Raw genomic sequence first — 18393 nt, 5'->3', positions numbered from 1 at the left:
CCTGACTGCATGGACATCATCCGGGAGGCAAGGAAGCCCACCACTAGAGCATGCTACGCGGCGAAGTGGAAGCGGTTTGTCATTTACTGTGCAGACCACAACATTAACCCGCTAGATGCATCTATTCAGAACATCATTTGTTATCTTTTCCATCTGTACAAATGTAATTTGGCCTATGCTTCCATTCGCATACATCTATCTGCGATGGCTGCTTATCTCCAAAACAGGCAGCACCTCTCACTTTTCAGGGTGCCTGCTATTAAAGCCTTTCTAGAAGGGCTCAAGCGAGTTATTCCTCCGCGGACTCCGCCAGCTCCGGAGTGGAACCTCAATGTGGTCCTCACCAGGCTGATGGGTCCCCCTTTTGAACCGCTGCATTCCTGCGAGATTCAATTCTTGACATGGAAAGTGGCTTTCCTTATAGCGATCACATCGCTGCGACGAGTTAGTGAGCTCCAGGCACTAACTATCCAAGAGCCATTTATTCAAATTCATTCTAACAGGGTGGTGCTTCGCACTAACCCTAAATTCCTTCCTAAAGTAGTATCTCAATTCCATATTAACCAAACTATTGAATTACCTGTGTTCTTCCAAAATTCTGAGTCATTGGCGGAGAGAATGCTCCACACCCTTGACGTCAAAAGGGCCCTGATGTATTACATTGATAGGACCAAGGATTTTAGGAAAACTAAACAACTCTTTGTTGCCTTTGCGCCACAACACAAAGGTAACCCCATTTCCAAAGCTGGTATAGCTAGGTGGATAGTTAAATGTATTCAGATCTGCTATCTGAAAGCCAAACGTACTCTCACCATTCCACCGCGGGCCCACTCCACCAGAAAGTTGGGGGCCTCCATGGCTTTCCTTGGAAATATCCCTTTGGAAGACATATGTAGAGCAGCCACATGGTCTACCACACACACATTTACAAAGCATTATTGTGTTGATGTGCACTCCAAACAGCAGGCAGCTGTAGGGCAGACTGTTCTAAAAACACTTTTCCAAACTGCTGCAGCTGGCCCGGGCGGCCGCCGCTAATGGAGGGACTGCTATGTATTCTATGCACAGATATGAATTCAGCAGCCCACATGCCTCGAACCGAATATGCTACTTGCCAGTATGCATCTGTTCTTGGCATGTAGGGCTCGCCTGTCAATGCGCATGCGCATTGAGATTGCGAGACTATAGGGGCTTAAACAGACTTTAACTAGACTGGCTATTTGATGCTGTGCCTGTGCGCTTCTAGGTCAATGCGCAAGCGCATTGAGCTAAAATGCGCGTGCACAGCATCAAATCGCCAGCCAGCTGTTCCCCAGCTTGGCGCCTCCGCTCCTGCTCTCTCCTGGCTGCTCCTCCCCTAATTATTCACGGCCGGCCCAACACTAGTCCCAACACTAGGCGGCGATCTATGCACAGATATGAATGTCAGCAGCCCTACATGCCAAGAACAGATGCATACCGGTAAGTAGCATATTCGTTTTCCCTTCTGTCCTGTTCCCAAATGGGCCTTATGGCAGGGGTGATTTCTCCCAGATCTGGGGGAAGCCAGGGTCGCACATCAAAGGCAGTATGCGTTTTCAGCTCTCTGGCTTTTATTTGCTAGAACACTAGCCATCCTGCTGGAGGAGATGTGAGCACCTTCCTCTGGAGCAGGCACTGTTTCTGACCTCAGAGCTTTGTCTCATCTGCAGGGGGTCAGAAACCTGTCTGTTGTGGCAGTCTGGACTATACCAGTCAGCCAGCACACTAAGAGACTAGTAGGATTCACGGGGCACCTCAGAGGTGCCCTCTGAGTGCATGTTAGGACAAATCTGATACTGGCACCAGTATGGATTTGTGAAGTCGAGTGTTTGATACCACTTTCCACATTCCGATCCTGCCTGCAGTTCATGGTGGGCCACGAGCGCTTTCAGTTCACTGTGCTCCCCTTTGACCTCACCAGTGCCCCTCTGGTGTTCATCAAGGTGATGGCAGTGGTTGCAGTTTATCTTCAGAGATTAAGATTGACAGTCTAGCTAGACGATTGGCTTTTGAAGGAGGGTTCACCCCTGGCTGATGTCTCCTACCTCCAAACTATGGTGGACTGCCTGCATTCGCTTGGGTTCACTATCAACATGCCGAAGTCGCACTTGACTCCCTCTCAGATCAATCAATCAGTACATTTATAGAGCGCACTACTCACCCGCGAGGGTTTCAAGGCGCTGAGGGGGGTGGGGGTGCTGCTACTGCTCGAACAGCCAGGTCTTGAGTTGTCTCCTGAAGGTGAGAAGGTCTTGGGTCAGTCGGAGGTGGGTGGGGAGAGAGTTCCAGGTCTTGGTGGCGAGGTAGGAGAAAGATCTGCCGCCTGTTGTTGTTCTTCTGGTGCGTGGTACGGTGGCGAGGCTGGCTGAGCGGCGGTGACGAGTCGGGGCGTAGAACGAGAGGCGTTTGTTGAGGTATTTGGGTCCGGCGTTGTGGAGCGCTTTGTGTGTGTGGGTGAGGAGCTTGAACGGGATCCTCTTGTTGACGGGGAGCCAGTGCAGTTCTCTCAGGTGGGTGGTGATGTGGCTGTGACGGGGGATGTCCAGGATGAGGCGTTGGGAGGCATTCTGTATCCATTGTCCCTGCATAGAGTGCGTTGCCATAGTCGAGCCAGCTTGTGACGAGGGCTTGGGTGACAGTCCTTCTTGTTTCCGTGGGGATCCATTTGAAGATCTTTTGTAGCATGCGGAGGGTGTTGAAGCAGGAGGAGGAGATGGCGATGACTTGCTTGGTCATAGTGAGCGATGAGTCCAGGGTGAACCCAAGGTTGCGTGCGTGGTCGGTGGTCGTGGTCGGTGGAAGCTGTTCGTGGTTGCTTTGCAGTTTTAGGTTTATCCTCCCGAACGTCCAGTCTAGGATATTCAGGCTATGATGCAGATGTTTCAGCCTCTATCCTGGATTTTGGTGAGACTGTCTCTGAGGCTGCTTTGACTCATTGACTCCTGCACTCTGCTTCGAACACATGCCTATTGCCATATGCAAAATGTAACAAAATGGTTGCCAAAACTGAGATAATCTCCTACAAAGTCTTTTGAAGAGATGGGAACAACAAAAATTCTCTTTCTATGTGAACTGGGACCAGTATCCTCTGGTTCAATCAGCTGCTGTGTCCGACCCAGCAGCTGATTGAATCAGAGGATACTGTAAACAACCCTCGGTGTGCAAAAAGAAGAATTGAAAAAATCGGCCCATTTGTCACCATTGATTCAAGACATCAGGACATGATGTGGGAGTCTTGATGTCCTACAAGCTTTCCCTTTAAGACTTGGGGAGACTGACACTTAAGAGTGAAATATGAAGAGATTCACACAAAAGAATTAAGAATCATTTTGGTCCTGAGGAGAACCCCTTAGTTTACGGGTTCGAAATGCGTCGACCTGGTCCCAGGTCACATAGAAAGAGAATTTCTGTTGTTCCTATCTCTTCAAAATGAAAGCAATGACAGCTTTATTCTGTCTGTGAAAACAAAAAATAGGTTTCAAATTTTCTTTACAGTCGGTTTCATTCCTATATTGATGTATATTGTTGTGTACATTGGGACTTGTATGTAGTATGAGTGTGGTAAGTCTGAGAGTAGTGTGTATGAAGTGGGATCAAAGGTGTCAGATGTAAATATTGTATATGAATTACTGACTGTTTGTTGATATATCTTGTTTGAATATAGCTTGTATTAATATTATGCACAATGAATTCATTTTTTGCAAAATTTATGAAAACAAAAAAAGTGGAATAAATCATTAGATGGTTTAAATGAGAAAATAGACGTTTATGTTTCATTCATGAAGGTCCAGTGTAAGACTTTGTAGGAGATTATCTCAGTTATGGCAACGTTTTGTTACATTTTGCATTTTGGCTCAGCCTGACTGAGTTTGAGTCTAGGACCAGTTTTGTTGTTTTGTTGCCATATGCAGGCTCTGCAGTGAGATTTGAAGGTCCATTGGGCGCAGCATCAGGGGAATCTCTCCGACATGGTGCAGATCTGTGAGGGAAATGCAAAGGACCTGCTGTGGTGATTTACGAGTTGCTCTTGGGTCAACGGCAGACCCCTCTCCATTCCCCAACCTGATTTGACAGTAGTAAACATTCTTATCCTATGCATATGCTCAAATAACAAGTTAAATTCACAAAACAGTAAATGCAAACAAGAAAGAGGAGTACATTTCTGTTATCTTTTCTTTTCTTTTAATCCAACAGCGCCCAGCCAACACATGTTTAGTCGTTAGGGGGAGAGCCCACGACTTCTTCAGGGCTGTATGGCTCTTTAAGTCCTAACTTCTGTTTTCTCTCCGTCAGTTATACTTCTGACCCGGCTGGTCAATAGATTCGAATTAGATTGAGATCCAAAATATACCGAAGAGTTTCATATTCCAACCTTATCTTAGGGCCGGTGGAGTATTCTGTGTATGGTGGCTTGTCCCCTATATTTCTGTAAGTATATCTTCCAAAGTCAAGATTCCCGTAAACAAGTGCGCTGATGAGAGTTGAGTCTTGCCGTCGGGTTTGCGTATTGAATTGGAAGCCATACAGCCCTGAGCGTGTGCCTAGGATAAGAATGTTTACTATTGTGGCCTCAGGTCCAACGCTTTGAGGGTCTAGGGTGTTTTTCCTCACCTTTTGCACCGCATAAGAAAATCAAACCCAATACTCATGCAAACGCTATAGGCGCCATTCTCCTAATTATTGACACCCCTCGGATGCTAATTCTTCTGATTTGACAGTAGTTACAAATGCCTCACTCCTGGGATGGCATGGCCATCTGGGAAAGGTGGAGATCAGAGGGTTGTGATCTTTGGCAGAATGCAGGCTCATTGAGCCAAAGGAAAATCCCTGGACTGTGTGCTAATTGCTCTGTAACTCCTATCTTCATACACAACAATCAATCAAACATTACAGTTATCATATAATGTCAAGCAAACACGAAAATATGATGTTTACAATCTTTGTTTTATTAAAATCTTTGTATCCAAGGTTAAAAAACAGACCTTTGTCTGTAGTACATAAAAAACAAATTTGTTATACACTTTTGTCAACTCTAATACATGAAAACATATACATGTGCAAATTTACAAATAAAAAAATACATTGATATAAGAAAAAAGGCAAAGAACGGTCATAAAAGTTACACAAAATATATTCCGTTAAGTTCCACAAAACAACCCCTTTCCACCATAGGTAGTACGTTTTCCCTATTCTTGTTTAGGCATGACCCAGTATCCTCTTGTAAATATTATGAATCCAGGCTCCACATCAACTTGTTGGAGCTCTGTGTGATCCGATTGGTATTGAAAGCCTTTCTACCTTCCAACCACGGAAGGCTAATGCAAGTGTGCATGGAGAAACACCACTGTTATGTGGTACTACAGTAAGCAGGACAGGGTGGGGCCGTGGACTTGTTGTAAAGTGGCCCTGCTTCTCTGCACATGGCTGGAACAGCAGAGAATTTCCGTGGTGGTTCAACATCTGGTCGGTTCTCTGAACACCAGAACTGATGATCTCACCCAACGATATCTGGTGTATCACAAATGGCATCTCCATCCAGAGGTGGTACAAGATCTCTTTCAACAGTGGGGTGAGCCATGGTTAGATCTGTACGCCACAGATGAGACCTCCCAATGTCAGCAGTTCTGCATGCAGGAGTTTCCAAGACTGCTCTTGCTCAGAGACACTTTTCGTCTCGAGTGGAGCTCAGGCCTTCTCTTCGCCTTTTCGCCCATACCACTCTTGCCCAGAGTTCTCAAGAAGATAATAATAATAATAATAGGGGGATTTGTAGAGCGCATGGTGACGCCAACGGCGTGTCCCCGCGCTGTGATCCTAGTGCTGGCAGAAGAGGTGAAAAGGTGGTCCGCTATTGGGCGTAAAGAAATGTTTTTAGTTTAGCTCTGAAGATGGACTCTGAGGGTTCCAGGCGTAGCGCTACAGGGAGTTTATTCCAGCTGGACGCTGCCAGGTACCTGAAGGACCTGCCACCCATCCTAGCTTTGGACACCTTTGGAATGGACAGGCGTCCCGTGCCAGATGATCTAAGGGAACGCACAGGCTCGTATTGTGTCAGGAGATCCTGCAAGGGGAGAGGTGCCCTGCCGTGGATGATCCGGTGACACGTGCAGAGTGCTTTAAATTTCACCCTGTTTCTCACCGGGAGCCAGTGTAGCGTTTGGAGCGCGGATTTTGATGCTGATCTTCTGGGCAGTCTGAGGACCAGCCGAGCTGCGGCGTTTTGTAAAACCTGCAGGCGGTTTAAGTTCTTCTCGAGGGTCCCTAAGTAGAGCAGGTTGCCGTAGTCCATTTTGGATGTGACTAGTACATGCACAAGTGTTTGGCGGGCTTTGATGGGAAGGAACTCCAAGACCTTCCTGAGGGTCTTGAGAGTCCCAAAACATGAGCCGACCACACGGTTGACCTGGGGTCCGAAAGTAAGGTTAGAGTCGAACCAAACACCGAGATTCCTCGCCTCCTGGCAAGGGATTGGTGTGGGTCCGAGTCAGGGTGGCCACCACTCTGACGTCCAGGCCGCTCGGTCTCCCCCTACCACCAGCACCTCAGTCTTGCCTCCGTTGAGCTTGAGACAGTTGGCAGACATCCAGGCAGCTAGGTCTTGCATGCATGCTCTGAAGATGTCTTCCGCAAGACCGGGCGCTCGTGATAAGGAGATGACCAGCTGCGTGTCATCAGCGTATGATACCATGCGCAAGCCATGACTCTCCACTATGGTGGCAACCGGGGCAACATAAAGATTAAAAAGAGTTGGGCTCAGGGACGAGCCCTGCGGGACCCCCTGGTCTAGAGCAACTCGCTCGGAGTAGCAATCACCTAGCCTGACTTGGAAACCACGGCCAGATAGAAACGACTGGATCCATTTTAGGGCTGCACCTCCTACCCCTCCTTTGTTCAGACACTGTAGCAGTATGGAATGAGCTACAGTGTTGAACGCAGCGCTCAGATCTAGTAGGATCAGGGCCATAGTATGGCCCTCGTCGACGCCCTGCCTGATGGTTTCGGTTGCCATGAGAAGAGCCGACTCCGTTGAGTGTCGGGCCGGAATCCAAACTGGGTGGGGTGTAGAAGACTCGTGTTCTCCACAAATTGCATTAACTGCAAATTGGCCACCTTCTCCGCCACTTTTGAGAAGTAGGGTAGAAGCGAGATGGGACGCAGATTCTCCAACTTATCGAAGCTGATATTTGGCTTCTTGCGGAGGGGGAGCACCACAGCTTGTTCCCATTCCATAGGCATGCAGCTGGAACTAAAGGAGACATCCAGCAGATGCCTAATGTATGGTTCTAGTGTCGTCAAGCTGTCGCCCAACCGTTTAGAAGATGCTGGGTCCCGTGGGGAGCCTGACTTTACTGATTTACAAATTTTGATCAGGTCTTCTACTGGTGGGGTGGAGAAGTTAAGCAACATATTTTGTCCATCAACCTCTCTTGCTGGTATTTTAACCTCCCCTCCTGCCACGGGTTGGACAGAGAAGGCAGAGTAGATTTTAGATACTTTGTCGCTGAAATAGTCAGCAATGCGATTGCATGCAGCGACTGAGCGATCCTCTGATCCTGTTGAGGACTTGGGGACAGCCAGGGATTTGTAGACACAGAATAATTCCTTAGCTGAATTTTCTGCTTCCATGATCCTGACGGAATAGTAGGCCGTTTTTGCTTTCTTAATTAGGTTGTGGTATGTCCGTCTATTAGCGAGGTACTTTTCTCTTACTTGGCTGTCATAGGCTGACCGCCACTGCCTTTCTGCTCGCTTACAGTTCTTCTTGGCACTCCGTGGTTCCTCGTTGAACCAGGGTGCCGTTCTCTGTTTACGACCGCCCACCTTCGGCCGGCCCAGAGGGGCCGTCCGGTCTAGAGCCGCCGTGATACGGGCGTTAAGCAATTTGTTTGCCGTATCCGCGTCGTCACCTCCAGGGAGGCCCTCTGCCATGAGGGCTTCATTGAAGTCTGGTAGGGAGAACCTGGCCCAATTACGCCTGGGGTAGTTGAGGGGAGTGGAGTCTGTCACCTTGTGTTTTGGGAGGGAAATTTCAAATGATACCAGGAAATGATCGGTCCAGGGGAGAGGCACGGGGGGAGCCGCTGTTACTTCCTCCCAGTTAGCAAACACTGGGTCGAGCAGATGGTTATGCTGATGAGTTGGGAGCTGGCCCTTTAGCTCTAATTGTAGGGCCTGGAGTTCTTGACCAAACTCCATTGCTCCTTTGTCCATCTGATCCTCTAAATGCATGTTTAGGTCTCCTAGTAATAGAAACTTATCTCTCCTCAACGCCATCTCAGTGACACACTCTATCAAGTTGTTTTTAAACCTTGCCAGGGAGCCTGGGGGACGGTAGATTAAATAACCCTTCACCGTGGTGCCCCCATTGACCTTTATGGTGAAGATACCGGCCTCGCAATCTGCCATGTGGACTTGTTCCAGTTGACAGGCCAGTTGCTGTTTAAATGCAATGGCTATACCTCCTCCTCTGCCATCAGGTCTGTCCAACCTCACCATCAGGTATTCTTCCGGTAATGCCTGAATGATGTCGGGGTCAGATTGGCCATCCAGCCACGTTTCTGTGAGGAATATCAGGTCCGGTTGTCTATTCATTAGTAGGTCATGGATGTCGAATTTATGGCGTTGTAGCGATCTCACGTTGAGTAAGCCACAGGACAGGGTAGAGCAGCCCCGGGTGTCAGCTATTGACATAGTACATTGAAATTGACAGTGTCTGCAACCAGTTTCCTCCCCTATATGTATAGTGTGAAGGCCGGGATTGCAAATAATGGTGGACAGGTTTACAAGCTCGTTCCGACTCCACCTTATGCCGGCGGCAGGGCCAGGGGGGTGGCCCTTGGCCGTGTCCGGTCGCGGACGGGCGCAGACGGGCTTGGCTTTGGCGCGGCTTGGGCGCCCGTCCGCTGCGCTCCCTAGAGCCGGGTGACATTTTATGCAGGCAGGGGCGGGCGGGGCGGAGCACTAGAGTGCTAGCCCAGCTCGTCCCCCTCAACCAAGATGGCGGGTCTGGTGAGGCGGGAACGCGGGTTCGGCCCTGCTAGGTGCACAATTTGCAAGGTTTTTTAAAAAATACTGAGGGACAAAGTAAAAATACACGCAGTCTGTATTTTAAGAATTAACAGCAATTACACAGATAAGACAGGTAAAAACACAGTCCCGGCTTCCGCCTCAGGACACACTCCTACCGCGCTAGTGATCAGCGCGATTGAAGGGCTCAATGGGTTTTTATGCAGGCAGGGGCGGGCGGGGCGGAGCACTAGAGTGCTCGCCCAGCTCGTCCCCCTCAACCAAGATGGCGGGTCTGGTGAGGCGGGAACGCGGGTTCGCGCCCTGCTAGGTGCACAATTTGCAAGGTTTTTTAAAAAATACTGAGGGACAAAGTAAAAATACACGCAGTCTGTATTTTAAGAATTAGCAGCAATTACACAGATAAAACAGGTAAAAATACAGTCCCGGCTTCCGCCTCAGGACACACTCCTACCGCGCTAGTGATCAGCGCGATTGAAGGGCTCAATGGGTTTTTATGCAGGCGGGCGGGGCGGAGCACTAGAGTGCTCGCCCATCTCGTCCCCCTCAACCAAGATGGCGGGTCTGGTGAGGCGGGAACGCGGGTTCGCGCCCTGCTAGGTGCACAATTTGCAAGGTTTTTTTAAAAATACTGAGGGACAAAGTAAAAATACACGCAGTCTGTATTTTAAGAATTAGCAGCAATTACACAGATAAAACAGGTAAAAACACAGTCCCGGCTTCCGCCTCAGGACACACTCCTACCGCGCTAGTGATCAGGAATGATCGGGCCTGAGTAATCCTTGTAGCCCCATATTGGTCACAGAGAGTCTGGTATCCTGAGCTGTTGAGCCTGGCCATTGGTCCTCCGATCATGCTGCCTCTTTAGGATGATCTTCTGTCAGAGAAGCGGGTAAGGGTTCTCCACCCAAACCTCTCAATGCTCCTCCTTCTTGTGTGGAGATTGAGTGGCAACAGTTGCGGGCTTTCGACCTTCTGCCTGAAGTCTTTATCATCTTGGCAGACAGACATCCCTCCACCAAAATGGTTTACGACTGCAGTTGCTACATTTGTAGCATGGTGATCAGAAAGACACATTGATCCCCTTTCTTCCACCCCTTGTCGAGTTCTCCTGTTTGTTCTTTCCCTTGCCCAGCAGGGCTCTGCTCTGGGCACTGTTTTGGGATATTTTTCTGCAATTTCTGCTTTTCTTTGGTTGCCTGACCAACATTTCCTTTTCCAATCTACTATTTTCCATAGGTTTTTTAAAGGTTTGCAATATATGTTTCCTCCCACTCCTTTCGTTATGCCTTAATGGGACCTCTCTCTCGTCCACACTTTCATTTGGTGTGTTCCTTTTGACCCGTTGCACAATTGTCCATTCAGGCTCCTTACCATCAAGATGGCCTTTCTTGGTCACTCGGTTTCACATAGGCCAAACAATCACTCTGCCTACTTTTTATGCTTCCCCTCATCCCTCCAAGGAAGAGGAGTGACTTCACTGTCTGGACCCAAAAAGAGCGTTGTTGTTGTACCTTGACTGCACACAAGAGTTCCGGGTGGACAACCAACTCTTCGTAGGGTATGTCTGAGCGAAGAAAGGAAAGGCTGTACAGAAGAGAACCATCTCAAGAAGAATCATGCTCTGTATTAGGATCTTCTACGCATTGGCTAGTAAGTAATCCCCTGTGGGTTTACATGCTCATTCCACCAGAGCTAAAGCTGCCACTACTGCATTAGCTCACCGAGTTCCAGTACTGGACATCTTCCAGGCAGTAACGTGAGCTTCCTTGCACAAGTTTGCCAAACACTACTGTTTGGACAGGCTGGTCTGTAGGGGTGGGTAATTTGCCCTTTCAGTCCTGGAGGACTTTCTCGTGTGAAATTGGTTCGCAGATCCACCTCCGGGTAGGTATGGCTTGGGTAACTATTCTGAGCTAAGCAACCTGTGGCTAGAAGTCTCTATCAGATGAGCAAGTTGCGCACCTATGGTAACGCCTTATCTGGTAGAGGTTCTATCTAGCCGCAGATTCCTTACCGGATCCAACCTTCCTTCCCCGCTCTGCGAACGGGTTTCTAGCGATAGGGTTTTCCCAGGACAGGGCTTTTCCCTTTCAGGGTCCTATTTTTCCACACTAGTGTCAATGTACTTCGTGGCTCTGAGCTTCTGGCGTGGAACGTCGCAAAAAGTAACTGACTTCAGCATGCCTGTTCAGCACCTATATAGGCACCGCAATCGTCATTTCTAACACGGACAACGCCACATGGAGCTAAATGATTCCACCTACCCGCACGCAGGGTGACTGTTCAGGAACATTGTTTGAATCCAGTCTGATTCCTGGGGATAATGTCACTGTAAGGAATCTGAGGCTAGATAGCCTGTACAGATAAGGCAAAGGTAAGTAACTAGTTCATTCATTCCAAAAGAAGTAGAAAATACCTATTTTACTTGTATCCATATTACTTGGTGCATCAAGTAGTAAAGCAATATTGGCTTTTGAGCTTTGTCTGTTGATATATACATTTGCAGCCCTGTCATATCGTTTACTGCCATCTGATGTTTTATGTGAGATATCAGCTAAATTCATAGATGCATTAAGACAAATGGTTACAGAATATCACAGAGTATGTCTGTGTTGCCATTTTTTAAACGTTTTTTATCTGTACCTAAATAAAACCCCCTTTGGAGACATTTCCCTTAGCTGCAGTATAGTATCTGAAATCCCAAATTATGGACTATTCACATGCTTGCTTAGCACCTGTGTTTATTTTATGGCGTATTTCCACGCCTTGCTTTTCCCTGCTGAGTTTTCTTCTGTAGGATTTATTTTCTCATTGATTACTGCAACAGCTGTGGGCTGTGATTTGGATGTTTTTGTTTTGTAGCCTTTGCCGCCTTATACTTTTTTTGTGCTGTAGAGTTAATTTATTTATGTGTGGATCTCCCATAACTCTCTCTGCTTTTTTATTTATTAAGAGTGTGTGGGTGGTGCCTCACTGACGCAGTCCTCTAGCCTACTACTTTTTCTGTTGTTTCACCTGCACCAACTTTGGTGCACAATCCCACAGAGCAGTGCAGGTGATCAAAAGTGCTGTGAAGTGTAGAGCATGGCATAGAGTCCGTGTGAGAGTGAGAAGTAACACTAATGAATATGGTGCATAAACACAATTTTTTGCATTTAAAATGTTACAGCGTTAATATACTTTTAGATTGAATGTATTAATTTGGATCACATGCATGTAAAATTGGAGAATTGATATATGTCCGTTTTACAGAATAATTTGATTTATCCCTAAAAGGAAAGTTTATGCTCTTATGTCAGAATGAGCACCTCCGGGTTTTCTAGGGACATCCAAACTTCTCTTATGGCCATGCTGTTAAATGAAGCCAGGCTGGGTGGTTAGAAGGTGGATTCAGTGCTGAAGCAATTTAATTATTACAAGGCTACAGCTCGTTCTCTGGGTCTACTTCCCTCTGCTCGCCCGTTCCACCAGCAATACTGAATATTTTGTGTATATTTGAGGGTTACGTCTCCTGTTAGAGGCAAGCCTCACAAACTGTCCAGCAGCTAGCCATATCCATTTGTGGTTGTAAGGGCAGAGGTATGGTAGAGGATGAGTCTTATCAGGTACAACAGCCACCCTCATTCTTTTCTCCTGCTGCCGTGTAGGACACAGGCTCTATCTATAGTACAGAAAAACGAGATATAGTGTGTATAGAGTGCAGGTGACCCCAGAGTTAGATAGAACCTTACTCTCTATTTGTGGTAGAGTGGTCGAATAGGAAGGCAGTATCAGAGGACAGTGTTAAACTGTTGATGTACACCCTCAGTCAGCAAATTAATTCACACTCCCGATAACTGAACTCTATTTTTGTATAAAAATATACTGTTGTTTTATTTTTAGAACCAAGCAAACCTGGCACAGGCAAGCATTAAACACTTAACAGTAATAAGTTGCTGAATGTAGAACAGTTTAAAAATGCAATAGGAATTGTACTTTGTTTGATTTACAGGGGATGCAGTACGTTGCAATACTTAGCAAATACGGTACATTGAAATGAATTGGCTTTTTCAGTAAATTACAGGTATGTTACTTTTTACGTTACTTTTCTAACTCAGTGCTGGATACCTAGATTTAGCACCGGGACATTTCCAGCAAACAGGTAAGTAAATACATTTTGGTTATTTGTGAAATTTTTAAAGAATATTTTTAGATTTCAAAACTCCACACTTAGAAACCTTTTGGAAGAAAATTGTTAATGTTATCCTATGGAAGAAAAACAGGTTATCGGTTTAAAGGTAAGTTATCGACTGTGGGAGTCAAGGTTCTGGGGTTAGACTCGGGGGTCCTCAAGGGTCAGTGATTCACTCTTGTTACACCCTCAGCGGTACTAGGGCGGCCGGGTGCAGAGTGTTGAGGCCCAGTGTTATCCAGTGGTGGATAGGGGGCCTCCAGTTGGTGGCTGCTGGCAAGCAGGCCACTAGGTTGTGTGAGCAAAGCTCCTGGACTTTATCTCAGGGCAGATGGGGAAACAAAGTAGCACCAAAGGTGCACCCTCAGCGGCACTAGGGCGACTGGGTGCAGTGTACTGTTTCGAGGTTGGTGCCCTGTTGTTTTCAATGGAGAGACTCCGGTCGATAGAAACACTGAAGGCTTGGTAACGAAGACCTTCTTGGTGCGACCACCACTTCGAGGAGTATGTTGGAATGTCTTGGGTTGGCTAGGCACCGTTGGTTGTGGCACACAAGGCCGCGGAGCATCCGGTGCAGGGGTGCCTTTTGGCGTCGGTTAGTCTTACCCACTCTTGGCTGAGGTAGAGAGGGGGTCCTCTGTATTGAGGCTGCAGGCATCGGCTGGGGTCTTGAGGCTGGGGTCTTGAGGCTGGAGGCTGGTCTGGGATTCCGGTTCTTCGTTACAATCGCCGGTAGTCCTCCTCTTGGTGTTTTTCCACTCGAGCTCGGGCCGGGTTCGGCCGGTGCAGAGTGGGCTGGATTTGCGGAGGTTGCAGTTGACCAAATCTGGTGTTCACAGGAGAAGCAGTCTTGGGAAGATAAGGCAGACTGGTCCTCCAGGGTTTTTGAGGGTTGCTGGCTGCAGGCACACCGGGATTTCGCAGGAGCAAATTCGAGGGGAGACCAAGTCAGTGGTTGTAGTCCTCTTGTTAGCTCTGCACGGCTCTTCGATCCTTCTTCTTATCTTCTTTCTTGTTGTTTCTGTATCTGAGGAAGCAAGGTTCAGGGTGAACCCTAAATACTAGATTTAGGGGCGTTACAGGTAGGTAAAGGGCAGGGACCAATAGGTCCCTTACCTGGGGTAGGTACACCCACTCTATCGTGCCACCCTCCACTGGGAGGGGGGCGGGATGGCAGGGACTCTGAGTTGTGCTTCACCTCGCCTCCCCCACCTGAGGGGTGGAGTTGGCCTAGGTAGGCACACCTCTCTCCCTCACTTGTTTTTCCCACCGGTTCTCCTGCCCAAAGTGGGGGCAGAACCAGTGGGGACCAGTTGCTGAAACCAGCAAGTGATCTGGGAAGTTCAAAAAGGCGGCATGCCTTTGAAGCTTCCCCTGCCCATCCTGGGGAAGGAGACTTGGCACCTCGTCCCAGGGTGTGAAATGTTTCAGGACCCCAAGAGCAGCAGGCTCTAGACCCAGGGGTCGAGAAACATGTCTGTTGATGGCAGCCTAAGCAGCCACTAAGTCGGGACACTAGAGGTGGGTTCGTTTTCAGGGGGCATCTCTGAGATGCCCTCTGTGTGCATTTTTCATTAAATCCCATACTGGCATCAGTGTGGGTTTAATGTGCTGAGAAGTTTGATACCAAACATCTCAGTTTTCAGTGTAGCCATTATGGTGCTGTGGAGTTTGTAACGACAAACTCCCAGCACCATATAATTTTAATGGTAGCACTGCACCAACATTGTCTAAGAATTGACTTAGACGCTGTAGGGGTACAGGGCTCATGCACCTGTCCCCTCACCACTCTTATAGTGCACCCAACTGGAGGGGTGACTGTGCTATTCCAGGGCAGTGGGTTGTAGGCATGGCACACAGGGATGTGTGCCATGTCGACACTTCACTTTGTTCTGCACCAAAACATGCAGCCTGCAAAGGCAGTGAATGAGTGTTAAGATACAGGACCTCTAAGGGTGGCACAATAAGTGCTGCAGGCCTTAGAGGCCTTCTCTGGTCACAGTACCCTGGGTACCTGTGATACCATTTACCAGGGGCTGACCTGTGGCCAGAAATACCAATTGGGTTTAGTCTTTGGGAAAGTACACAGGCCCTGGGAACCTGATTGGCAGGGTCCCAGGGCACACCAAGTAAAAGTCCATCAGTAGTCGGGCAAAAAGTGAGGGGGTTACTGCAATAGAAACCCACTCCTCTACATTCTGCCAAGCTGCTTTAGTTCCCCCTGTGGCTGCCATTTGAGGCCAGTAGTAGGCAGCATTCAACATTGTCCCTATACCTAATGTACCCTGGTGATTGATCGGTTTGATTACACCCTCCCTTTCTTGACTGCTTCTCTCCATATTTCCCCAGTTTTTACCCAGATATTGGCGTATCATGCAGTTATCTCTCCAGAGAGGTTTAGATATTACTGACAAAGACAGCAATTGTCTTTGGTGGAGACGGCTTGGGGTGTTATACCTGATGCTTCATGGTGGTTCTCGAGAAAGAGGAAGGAATGAGGTAAGTCTTGGACCACAGGCTCTTGAACACCTTCCTCTAGAAGGAGATTTTAAAAATGTTGACTGTGGCCCATGTATTTCCAGCCTTGGAACCTGAGGACTGGATGGTGGCCTTTCAGCATGCATACTTCTATGCGTAGATCCTCATGTACCTCAGTTCTTTGGTGGCAATGGGTCCTTTTCAATTTACCATCCTGTCCTCTGACTTTACCTATGCCTCTTGGGTGTCCATCAAAATCATATCTGTGATGGTGGTCCCTACTTCTCAGAACAAGTTTACTTGAATTACAGTACCTCGATCACTGGCTCCTGAAGGAGGCCTTCACCTTGGCTAATATTCTTCAACCTGTCTGCGACCATTTCGTTGTTGTCCATCTTGGCGTTCACACTCAATAAACCCAAATCCCACATTCAGCCAGTGCAGAGGATTGCTTTTAGAGAGTCATCCTTTTTGCTGCAAATCCAGGACATTCAGACTGTGATCCTGATATTTCGATATCAAGCTTTGATGGTTTGGAGGTTTCTTGGACTCCTGACCTCATGCATCTTTTTGGTGCTTATACCCTTTGGCATATGCAGCTCTTCATCTGAATCTTCTTCAGTGGGCCCAGTACTGGCAGTGCCCATTAGACAGTTTTTGTATTTTGTCCAACACGGTCTGATATCTACAGTGATGGATGCTTATCTTTCTTTTGACAGACCATTTACCTTAGTCCAGTGAGAGCATACAGTGATGATGGGTTTTTGTTTTAGGAGTCCATCTGGACGATGTGCTGGTCACCGTTGGTACCCCATTTTCAAATCAGTCTTTTGGAGTTAAGTGCCATCTATCATACCTTCCAGGTGTTTCTACCTCTCATCAAGGGTAAGTCCGGATGACAACACAGCAGACAAGCAGGGAACAGTGGGGTCTTGTGCCCTTTGTCTAGGAGGCTCCAAGCCATATGTGTGTGGGGGGTCGGGGGTAGGAACCTCTTCTGATCCCCTTCGACGGTGAGTCATATTTTAGGTTTACTTAAAGTCGGGGCAGACATACTCATCAAGTGTAATTGTTCTTATCACAATTGACTTCAGCACCCTGAGGTGGCACAGGGTGTCTTCACCCGGTTGGTTGCACCCTCAATAGATCTATTCACCTGTTTCCGAGAACCTTTGATGCCCAGCCTATAGTGCCAAGAAGTTTCCACCTCAGTGATCCCTGTTAGACATTTTTTTTGTGGGGCTTAGGCCTCTTTAAAGCATTTCTGCCTCTGCTGCTAATTCCACAGGTCAGGAAGGAGGTCAAGCAGGAATAGGCTATTCTGATACTTAGACCTCCTGGATCTCAGCATACTCCTGGACTTCATCTGCCTGTTCAGATGGAACTGCTGTCCTCGACCTAGCAAGGATAGAGACAATAACTACGGGAGAGAAGTCCCAGTACTGTTAAATCTTGCCAGGAGGCCTTGGGTTGAGGCTTCTATCAAATGTTTGAGGGTACAGATAATGGTGGATCAGTTCTTCAGTTCCCTGACAATTTGGTTGTATTGCACTTCCTTTGATATCAAAATCTTCCCCTTATAAATGTTTGCAGAGTAACTAGATTACAGGCTCTGACAAAGGCCTAGAAAGCTAAAAAAAAAAGGATAATAACAAACTAAAACATCCCTCACATTTGCTTTGAAGATTTTTCCCATTGACTGTTAATCCTACCCCTTAGGGACATAATAAAGTTAGTCCTAGTTCAACCAAGAGGTAGTTTTATTTTCACTTCCATACCACTGCATTCTGTACCATCACCCATAACAATTGGCCACATAGGGATTACCAATCCAATGAGCTCCTCTCCTATAGGGAAGTCGTTTTGTTTATGGTGTGAGGAGGAACCCTACGATGACGCATACCACCTATGAGTGAGTGAGGATTTCCATCATAACAGAAGAATGCTTCTAGAACCATAGTCATGGTTCTATTATCCAAGTTGGTACCAGTTTGTCACTTAAACAATCAGACTTGTAATTTCTTTTGTTTTTTGTGTTTAAACATTGTTGGGTGGGGAAGCACTCATGGGTCTCTAAATACTCCCCAGCCCTCCTTTGTGTATTTTGCCTGCACATGAGCCTCCAAAATCTACATTTTCATGGGTGGAGATGGAACAGAAGCAATTTGGAGGTTTTGATCTTATTTTGGCAGCTCACTGCCTTTTAAAAAGTCTGTTTATTCTGGCTTTTGGTTTAAATGTATCTTTTTCATTGAGGGCAGACCGGTTGATCCTCAATAGCCTGAGATGTCTGATGTACTTATGTTCGTTTTGGTGGTACTCCTGCAAGGGTTTGCTGTGACCACTGTTCACAGCTACTTTTTGGTGCTTCGGCCATTTCTTCGTTTGCCTGATCAGTGCTCTTTTACCAAGTCTCTCGTAATGCGCTTCTTGGCAGGGCATTCCCTCGTTTACCCCTGCTCACTATATTATGGCTCACTGGGATATAAATGTTGCTATTATTTTTCTGATGTGTATCTCCTTTGAGCCTCTGCCATTTGTATCCATGCGTTTCCCTCCACCCCAACTCATTTAAGAGAAAAAGATACACTAGTTTAATACTAAAAAAAACTCAGTTTCTACATTGATAAGACAAAAGATACCAAGTGACTGGTAACCTTTTTGTCTGATTTATAGGTGGGCAGAAAAGTAAG

At 47.3% G+C, this 18393-nt stretch overlaps 1 protein-coding gene across 3 annotated transcripts in view; it reads left to right on the top strand.

Moving 5' to 3' along the window:
- The window catches only part of PHKA1 (phosphorylase kinase regulatory subunit alpha 1), a 1293387-nt gene that overhangs the window by 793470 nt on the left and 481524 nt on the right, over positions 1 to 18393 (top strand). The gene's annotated exons all lie outside the window — the stretch shown is intronic.

Source organism: Lissotriton vulgaris, chromosome 10 (genome assembly GCF_964263255.1).
Source record: "Lissotriton vulgaris chromosome 10, aLisVul1.2, whole genome shotgun sequence".
In the NCBI taxonomy this organism is placed as follows: domain Eukaryota; kingdom Metazoa; phylum Chordata; class Amphibia; order Caudata; family Salamandridae; genus Lissotriton; species Lissotriton vulgaris.
Note: the sequence above shows the minus strand (reverse complement) of the source record. Positions and strands in the feature narration are given on the sequence as shown.